The 10,714-nt window shown below is 30.7% G+C and overlaps 1 pseudogene; it reads left to right on the forward strand.

Annotated features, from left to right (window-relative positions):
• The window catches only part of LOC18050676, a 2,535-nt pseudogene extending 109 nt beyond the window's left edge, over positions 1 to 2,426 (forward strand).
• The last annotated feature ends 8,288 nt before the right edge of the window (positions 2,427 to 10,714 follow it).

Raw genomic sequence — 10,714 nt, forward strand, 5'->3', positions numbered from 1 at the left:
TTTACAAGACATAAAATGTCAAATAACTATATTTAAAATATTTTTTATTTATAAAAATAAAAAAGATGCATCTTGTATTAAGGTATTGAAGAAAGACAAATAAATATTTCATTCATATAAAATAATAGATTCAACATAAATATATGTATTAATTTAGGAATTTAACGTTATTGTCATTTTCTTTTTCTTTCTTAGACATGATACAACAATTAAATGCTCACATAGTGATAAACTTATGTGTAAAATTTTGTAAAGTTGCAAAATGTTTGAATACCGCTACTAAAATGTTACTATTTGATGCAATTTTTCAACAAGATTTTTTTTTTTTTTTTGGGTTCATTATGATGTCTAGACAGTACAAAAATTATTAAACATAGAAATATAGGGTATATATACGTAGGACACAATTTTATAGTTTCGAGGGATGTATTAAATTGAAAAATTCATACCCGAAGAGACTTATATATATAGTGTACTATAAACTTTTTGAAACCCTACTTTGAGGTTTTACCGATTTAATGAACTAGCTAGCACCACAAATTAGATGTTTTTTTGTTTTGTTAACATACATGTCAAAAATTAATAGTGGAAAGCGATCTTGTTGACCTAATTAGTATCTTGAACATTCACAGCATTGTTTAATATTTATGCTCCATTTTGATTACAATTGTAAATATTTAGACGATTCCTGGGTATGATGTTGCAGGTGTGGTGGAGAATGTGGGAAGCCAAGTAAAGAAGTTTGGCGTAGGAGATAAAGTTTATGGAGATTTAAATGAGAAATCATTGGATCACCCTAAACAAAATGGCTCTTTGGTTGAGTACACTGCCGTTGAAGAGAATCTACAGGCGCTCAAGCCCAAAAATCTAAGTTTAGTTAAGGCAGCAAGCCTTCCAGTTGCCATTGAGACTGCCTATGAAGGTCTTCACCGTTCTGCCTTTTCCGCTGGTGAATCCATTCTTGTTTTAGGTGGAGCTAGTGGAGTTGGCACCCCGGTGAGCCAGGTACAGTAATAATAGTCTTTAAGTTTTGATCGGCTTCATTAACATTTTACATGAATTACTTGTGTTTTTTGGTTGGTGCCTTGGGCATTCGTCGTGGCACTTCATAATAATGATGCACTTTCACTTGCACCCAATTTCATGAATGTTTTGTTCTTTGGATCTTTCTTTCTGGGGTATTATCTGTAGTAAGTAACTCAAGTTTTTAAAATGGTAATCGAACTTGATATCAGAGCTAATAAGGTAATGCATGCATTCAGGTTGTCACTTATATCAATTTTTTTAATTTGTATGATGATCAATTTTTGGGGTTTCGATAACCAAGTGAATTAATGAAACATATACAAATAGCAAAATTGTCCATGTTAACATCTCTTGTCTCTTGAGATAGAATTTGTAGTATTAACCCTCGAATGAATGAATAAACTAAACAGTTATATCCTCTCACCTCCAAACTACAAACATGAAACCATAAGCATCAATCTAATGTTAAATTGCTTCAGTATCAAACATTTACAGGTACTTGTTAATTTCTTTCTGCCATGGTGCAGTTAGCTAAGCATCTCTTCAGCTACTTCTAGGACTGCAAAACAGGACTTATTAAAGAGCTTGGGTGCTGTTTTGGGCATTGATTATACCAAGGAAAACATTGAAGGTCTACCTGAGAAATTTGATTTAGCATTTGACGCAGTTGGTAAGGCATGTATATCCATTGCTTAGCAGAAAGGTGACGAATTCCCTGAAAAGTGTCTAATTGATTTTGCTTTTGTTTTTTTCAAATGAATTATGTTCCTGATTAATCTATTTTAATGTATTTTAATAAGATCCATGGCTTCTCAATTTATATATATTAAAAATTCCCGTAACCCCTATGAAATTATCCTATTTCCCTTATGATTTGTAGTCTCTCTACAACGTTGTAACTGAGGGGAGAATACAGACATGCTTTGAATGAATGAACAAAGATAGTTTATCTAAAATTAGTCAAAATTTAATGACAAACTTAATAATTATCCAATGAATTTTTTTTTAGAGAAGGGTACATTAATTTAGGAACCTTATTTTCTTTTCTTTTTATTTTTTTTAAAATTAATTGTTTGCTTTTGAAAAATGAAGTGCTCACAGTTTCATGATGAATTAAAAAAGGGGGCAATGTGACAAGGCATTGAAGGCAGTGAAAGAAGGTGGAAAAGTAGTGGATTACTCGCTTCATAAGTAATTCCACCAGCTTTCTACTTGCTGGTGACTTCGGATGGATCTAGGTAGGAGAAACTAAATACTTGTTTGGAGAGCGGGAAAGTGAAAGCAATTATTGACCCAAAAGGCACAGTATCCATTTTCTCAGGCCTTACAAGCATTTTCCCACCTTGAATCCGGCAGCGTTATTGCCTATTGGAAAAGTTGTCATACGTCCAATCCCATGAACAGAAAACAGATTTGTGTGTGTGCCTCCCTTAGAGATGGCCAATGGATCGGACGGCACGTGGCACGACACGACACAAACATTTCGGTGGGGCACGCAGCACGGTACAACACACACGTGAGCCGGGCTAAACTTAGAATTTTAAGTACGCGGACCTTAAAAATACGGCATGATTAGAAATAGGCTAAACACGGCACGATAAAAAAGCTCGAAATAAGCACACTTTATTTTTTAATGAAAGTAAAATTAAAATTTTATGATTTTATAAATAACTTGAAATTGAATTTTTTTAATTCATTTAATTTTTTGTTTAAAAAAATACTATAATTTATTTATATTTATAATTTATTAAATAAATAATTGATATCATAATTTTAATGAATAAAATTATAAATATCATAATTTTATAAATATGCATTAATATTATTGTCAACTATGATTTATGACTCTATGTAAGTCCAAGTTAACAATTAAGTTAACCCTTAAGAATTTATTATTATTATTATTGTTATTAAGTATTAAAAAAATTCTAATACTATAAGGTCAAACTTAGTAATTAATATTATATTTTTTTACTATTAATAGTTTATTATTATTATGGTTATTATCATTTTACTACTTCAAAAATTTTCAAATATCAAATGACTACAACAAGTATTTTCTTATATTATTTTTCTACTATGTCTTTATAAAAATATCATTTTACTACTTTTCTGTTACAACAAATATCATTTTATTATTTTTTCGTTACAACCGTTAGTTGACCCGTTAGTTGACTAATTAGTGGACTAACAAAATACCAATTTTACCCTTCATGATTAAAAAAATAATAAGATAAATTTGTAATCCATGTATCATAATTCCAGCAAAAAAAATTATGTTGGTATTATATATTCATTTTAATAACTATATTACAAATTTATTTTGTAAATAAGTTTCGAGTATTTTTTTTTAATCATGAAGGTGAAATTAGTATTTTGTTAGTCAACTAACTGATCAACTAACGGTTATAACGGAAAAGTAGTAAAATGATATTTTTATAAAAATATAGTAGGAAAATAATAGGAGACAATATTTGTTGTAGTCATTTGATATGTGGCAATTTTTTATGTAGTGAAATGATAATAGCCCTTATTATTAAATATGAATTTGAGTTTTGAATTTTCTATTTTTTTAAATTTGAATAAAAACATAGACCTAAGAAAAGTATATAGACTTGAAAAAAGTACGTCAACAGCTTAGCATGTGCTCTTAAAAAATAAAAATAAAAAACTTAATAGACTTTTCTTTTTTAGGTACGGTGCGGCATGACGCACAGCATGGCACGTGTGGGCATGACACGACATGGGCACATGCACGAGCATACATGGGCCTTGGTTTGGTACCGGCACGACCCATTGGCCATCTCTAGACTCCCTACGTTATGCATTCGAGTAGACTATCAATGCTTGGCATAAATAAGAGTGTGGTCAATAAATTGTAGAGAATTGATGTATGAACTAAGCCTTGACAAAACAAATTCAAAGCAACTTCATTTTGAGTGAATTTATTTTTATTTTTTTATCTTTTTGAATTTAACCAAAAATGACTTCATTTTCAAGTGTGTTATTTTAGGATTTTGTCAGGATGCAGCTCCCTAATCGTTTTTGTAAATTATAGGACTAATACAATGCTTAAGATAGTGTCAATTACTGCTCTTGGGATTTTTGTTTTTCTTGCAAAAACGATGTTATTAGGAAAATGAAGATGTTCTTAACTTCACATGTTAGACAATGACTATATTAATTGCTCTCGAATTGAAGTTCCGATTCGAATTTGATTATTTACTGGTTTGGCAGGAGATTAATTAAAACCTTTCTAGATCTAATCTCATTTGTCCATTCTCATGGAACAGTATGGCTCTGCCAAATTGCCTATTATGCGTCTCACTTAAATGAAGTTGTTCATTCTCGTGAGTGGCATTATCGCACTTTCTTTTTCGGAGTCGTCTTTTGACTCTATTTAACTTATACATTTCAAGGTTTTTTAAAATATTTTCACCCTAAAAATTATTCAATAAGATTTTTTTTTTCTTCGGATGTTTAGATTCTATATGAACATGATTTTAGTCTTTGGGGGTGCAAAAATTGCAAGGAGGGTCAAAATCACGGTTAAATTATAGATAAGACTGAAATGAGTTAGATCAGGGTTAATTTAGGTGTTAGGGTGCATTAGTGTTGACTGTTGGTGTTGAACACACGTTGATTGGCTGATTCACGCGCCTACTATGGAACTCGACACAAAGGATATATGAATGTTGACTTTTCCAATTATCGAGACATTAACAATCATTAACTTACCAAAGATGCACCCGCAAAAGATCTGGACCCATGATTTTCGTGGGTCAACGGACCTGGTTGAATATCCACACTTACTTATGTCCCCTGAACAAAAAATTTAGAGTACATTAGAGATAATACAATCAATGAGTGACTATATACTGATTCTTTAAAATAAATGTATACATGGATATTTTAAAATTTCTCTCATCGAACTCAATCACCACCCATATGCGTGTGGATTATCATATTTGCGTTATTTGAACAACATGGACCATTGGTTAATCACCATGTGCCATGCTAGTTGCTCTTAACTTATTCCCTTATCGCCAAATTTGCTTATTCCTTATTGTGTATGAATGCCTAAGATCACGCAACATCACATTTGTTGTTAACTTATTTCTTTATCGCCAAATTTGCTTATTCCTTGTTGAGTATAAACGCCTAAAATTGTGCAACATTCTTGCTTTGGATAGTCAAGAACGCTTCAATTTGCATATTTATAGCCACTAATTGCTCTTCTAAAAGTTTAGTACGAACATGCTGTTAAACTGTGCAGTTTAATATAATTAGTTTTTAATGTACTATAAGACCATGCAGTTTAATAATGTGCCTACACTAACTTTATTAAATCATACAGTTTAATAACAGATTTATATTTAAAAAAAATGAGGGCGCCTACACGCGCGCACACACATACACATATGTGTGGGATATCCTCACTTTGTTAAAATGATGATACCACTAATAGACAAAACACAAAGGTTTCAATATATCAATAGACAAAAAATACAGTTTTGCTATATATATATATATATATATATATATATATATATATATTAGTGACAAAGTGAGGATGTCATTACTAGAGAAGGAATTTTTGTCGTTGAAATGGAAAGGCGAGCCGATTTTAAAGAAAAGAAAATAAGAATGGGGGTTGTGCTTTTAAGTTGAACTTAAAGAAAAACATTAAGGATTAGGCATTTATGTTTAGGAAAACTATTGTGAATGATATTATGAATTATATATTGTCTAATTATTTTCTTTCAACTAAATGATTTTTTTTAACGGTTTTAGTTGTGTATTTTAGGTAACATTTTGGAGACCATTAAACTATAATATTTCATCCTTCATCTTTAATTATGTAAGCTAGTTGCATGAAAAACATAAAGGGTTCAACTAGAGCCCAAATAAATATAGTTCTTACGAAGCCTATGAAGAGATTGATAAAAATTCCTAGAATAAATTTCTTAGGTTCCAAGGTTTTTAGATTGTGAGGTTATTAGCCTCCAAAATTCCCAGGACAAGTCAATGTAAGATAAACTTTTAGATTATGAAGTTTCGAGCCTCTAAAGTTCTTAGAGTTTCCTTAGATAAACCATCTACGATAAACATCCTAAGTCCAAGGTTTTAAAATTTTTAGAATAAACTCCTAAGGTTTCAAAGTTCATAAGACAAATAACCTAAGATAAACTTTCTAGATTCCAAGATCTTATGACAAACCTCTTTAAAGTCTTAAGGTTCTTAAGATCCTAAGATCATAGGACAAACTACCTAGAATAAACCTCTTAGATTCCAAGAACAAATTATCTAGGATAAATCTCTTAGGTTTCAAGGTTCCTATGATCTTAAGATTCTAGGAAAAATAACCTAAGATAAAAACACATCATCTTCTGATCCAAAGACAAGGTTGCATATCCGAATATAACTCGGCATGGGTATAAGAAGACAAGTGTCGCTAGGTGTCATAAGAACAACAACACTTGTCATCAAAATAATTAGGACTCAAGTCAAATTAATTTTGCCTATAGATAAGCCCTTTATTCTCGCTTAAAGATAGGTAAAAACTTAAGAAGAGAAAAAATGCTTACTTTCTCTTATTAAGTACCTCAAACTAAATTCATATTTTGAAATTCTGAGTGATTAACTTGACCATGGGAGAGCTTACACCGGCAAAGTTGGCCATCTGGTCTTTTTCTTGTGTTTGTAGAATATCATCTAACAAACTCCTTTTTATAACCTAAGAAAATGGACTCCTAGAAGAAATTCAGAGGCGGGTTAAGACTAACCTAAAGAAGTAATTTATCATTATTTATTCCAACAAAGAGAAAGCACAATCCTAAAAGAGTCATCTTTTGTTGAAACTACCACCTAGTAAGCTGGGATAAAATTTAAACCAACAGACTGACATCGTTTGTAGGGACTTTTAACTAAAAGTCTTGGAACTGCTACCATGAGCATAGATGCAAATCGTGAGATTATGACTTTGTCGTTGATCATAAAAGTTCTAGAGTTAATAAGGAAGTTATTTTTCGGTGAATAGATGATAATGAGATTTGGAGGATGATGATACGATGCCTTCTCATTTTTTTTTAAATCCTTAATCAAATTCATGTCGCTATGACAAACATCGAGGACAACCTCTTGTTGTTTGATTTAGGCAACAAGTTGATTAGGTCACTCATAACTTTACTAGAATGTTCATCCAATTCCAAGCCTAAACTGAAAAATGGATGAACTCAAGTGGTGACAATGTGGTTGATTCTAACTCCTTAAGAACGAGGTTTAGAAAAGAATTAAAGTAAGGCTTCTCAGGCATTCGCAAGACCAATGAAGATCTAAGAAGAATGGCTAGAGAATATATAAACCAAGGAGAAGAATTCGATAGATAATTACAAGAGATGATACAGAGACTTGAGTAAATGATCCAATAAATAAAACCACTTGATGATATAATAGCAGAACCTGAGCCACCATTTACTCTTGATATAATAATAACAAAATGTCCACCTAAGTTTCGTTTACCCTAGATAAAGTCCTGTAACAGACTGGGGGATCATATTGATTACCTAGAATCATCTCACACCTTTATAAAAGTACAAGGAGCATCACGAGTAATTCTTAGTCAAGTTTTTCCTCTTACCTTGGTAGGAACAACATGAAGACAATTTCAAAGGATGAGGCCACGCTCTATCTTATCCTTTAGGGATTTGAATAGAGAATTTACCTCTTACTTCTAAAATGCTCGACAAAGATGAAAATTGATGACTTATTTCTTAATCGTCAAACAATAAGAAAATAAGTCATTGAGAGATTACATTAGAAGGTACAATAAGAAGAAAGGGTTGGTCGACCTATTTAATTACTAAGAAGAGATAAATTTTGACCTAAACAGTGCTCTAGAGTTTGGTACACTTGTCCTTATTTAGCTTCTTCATTTTCATTTTGCTTTTAATTAGAAAATGATTAAGTTTCCAAGTATTGTTTTGATGGCTAGATTCACATAAAGAAGAATGTTATCTGAGTGAGGATAAGAAGAAAAATATCAAAAACCTACACATTTAGGACATCTATTATGGATAAAATTGACTTTTAAATTTAGTCATGATATAATCAAATAGTTTTAAGAAAAAAAATCAAAAACCTACATATTTAGGACATTTATTATGGATAAAATTGACTCTTAAATTTAGTCATGGTATGATCAGATAGTTTTAAATGATGCCAAAGAGACCACATTCTAATGATACAACACCAAGCTGTAGTAATTTCTGGTATTATCAGGGGACTTAAGATGAGAAAACTATGGTTATTGTTTTTAAAAAAAACACTTACTTCTTATTCTAAGATGCTTTTAAGAGCTGAGAAGTATGCTCACTAAATAAAGAATTTAGATTAAAAATCAAGAGAAAGTATAGCCAAGTAAAGAAAAGCAAAAGAAAAATGATCGGTGAGAAGGAATGACTAGTAGACCTGATCAATTTCTAAGGAGATATAAATTTTGACTTAAAGAACATTCTAAAGTTTGGGACACTCATTCTTGTTCAATTTCTCAATTTCCAATTGCCTCTAATTAGAAAATGATAAGATTTCCAAGTCCTGTCTAGATAGTTAGGTTCACCATAAAGAAAAACATTGTCCGAATTAGGATAAGACGAAAAACACCAAAAACCTACACCGTTAAGACATCTATGTAGATGAAAATGACTCTTAAATTCAACTATAATAGGATTAGATAATTCTAAGCAACGCCAAAAATCCACATTCTAATGATACAAAAATCCACATTTAGGAGCTTGCTGACTAGAGTTAGTCCTAAGGCATGAAATATTCTCTGAATATAAGTGTGAAATGGAAGTTGTACCCCAGAATTTAACATACACCTAGTAATCCTAAATAAGCAATTAGGAGGATTGATAATGTTGTTTTTAAGTGAAACATGACGAAGTGTGATTGACCTAGGAATGCTTGATCATTAGAAACTCAAGGAATATTTCAACTTAATTGTCTTCAACTATAATGGATAGATATCTTTAACAACAAGCTCATCTTTATCCTTAGAATTTCCTAAGTTAATAACCCCACTTATTCCTATTACTTTATCTGCATATGTGCTACTATCCTCATATATTTCTTCTTTTAACTCACAACTACCAACATCACTTGTAATAGCATCAATACTTGTGGAGCAATATCCATCACTATATTTTTATCCTTGGCCATTTCAATACTAGGTCTTTTTGAAATAAGATGAACCTACAGAGTTACAATAACCTATTGTTATTCTCCTAAATGTGTAAAATTTAATTAAATTAATTAATTAAAAACTCATTAAAAGTCACCCAAAAATAACTAAAAATTCACTAAAAATCACTAGAGATATGCCATAAAGTCACCTGAAAATCATCATTGACTGCCGTGAATGTTGCAATCAATCATCATGAATCACCGACCTCTCTCATTGGAAACTTGAGAGCTTTTCTCTTTAAAATATATGCTCTCACTCTTAGAAAATCTTAAGTGAGAAAGAAAGATGGAAAATAAGGCATTATAAAGGGGACCAAAAGGATCTTAGCTAATTAAAAAGAATTTGTAATTAAGGCAATTATTGATGGGAAATCTCAATTAATAAAGACCAGTAATCTAAGACAATCAAAGAATATAAATATTGATTTTCAAAGCAAATAATGATGGAATAATTATGGATTGAAAGTTTTATTATAGACTTTTAAAATTTAAAATTCCAAATCAATCATCTAGTGATGGAAACAAATTGTCCTATGATGAAAAATTTGGAGAAAAATCCTCCTAAAATAATTTGTCCTAGGGTGAAAATCTTTGGAGGAAAATTCTTTTAAGATAACTTTAAAATTCTAAATATCATTATCTAAGGATGGAAACAAATCGTCCTAAAATAAAATTCTTGGAGAAAAATCTTCCTAGGATAAAATTCAAAGAAAAATATCTTTAGAGATCTTAGGATAAAGTTTAAAGATAAACGTCCTTGGAGAAAAATCCTCTTAGGATAAAATTCAAAGATAAAAATCTTTATAGAAAATCCTCCTACGATAAAATTCATAAAAATCTTTGAAGAAAATCCTCTTAGGATAAAATCCAAGGATGAAATTTCTTAAAGAAAATTCTAGAGGTGGAATCATCCTCAGATAAACCTCTGGGTTTAAAAATCCTAGTATAAAATTGGCAAAAGAAAAATCTCTAAAAACCAACAAAAAAAGGTCTAAATTTTTATTTTAAAAATTTGAGAAGTTTGAAACTTGGGGAAACTGTTAGACCAAAAATAGGATAGCTCAACTAAACCCCAAATAAATATGGTCTTTGCGAAATCCATGAAGCGATTGATAAAATTCCTATGATAAAACTTCTAGATTCTAAGATCTCTAGATCCTAAAGTGGAGGAAAGTAGAAAAAAATTGCAAGATTAATTGTTGCTTCCTCTTTATAAATAAAGAAAAATTATTTTTTTACATAAAAACTTATGGGAAGATCATAGTGAAAAAGGTTTCTCGATCTTCCCTTAAGTGCACAACTTGTTTTACCAACAAATATTTTGAGGGGGAAGACTTAGATAGCATCATTTTTTTTTTTAAATCTGAATATATTTTTTTTTAAGTTTGAATATGTTTGACTACAAATATTTGAATGATATTTTTTTTCTTTTTCTTAAGTTGAA

The sequence above is a fragment of the Citrus clementina genome, unplaced genomic scaffold (genome assembly GCF_000493195.1).
Source record: "Citrus clementina cultivar Clemenules unplaced genomic scaffold, Citrus_clementina_v1.0 scaffold_2, whole genome shotgun sequence".
NCBI lineage: Eukaryota > Viridiplantae > Streptophyta > Magnoliopsida > Sapindales > Rutaceae > Citrus > Citrus x clementina.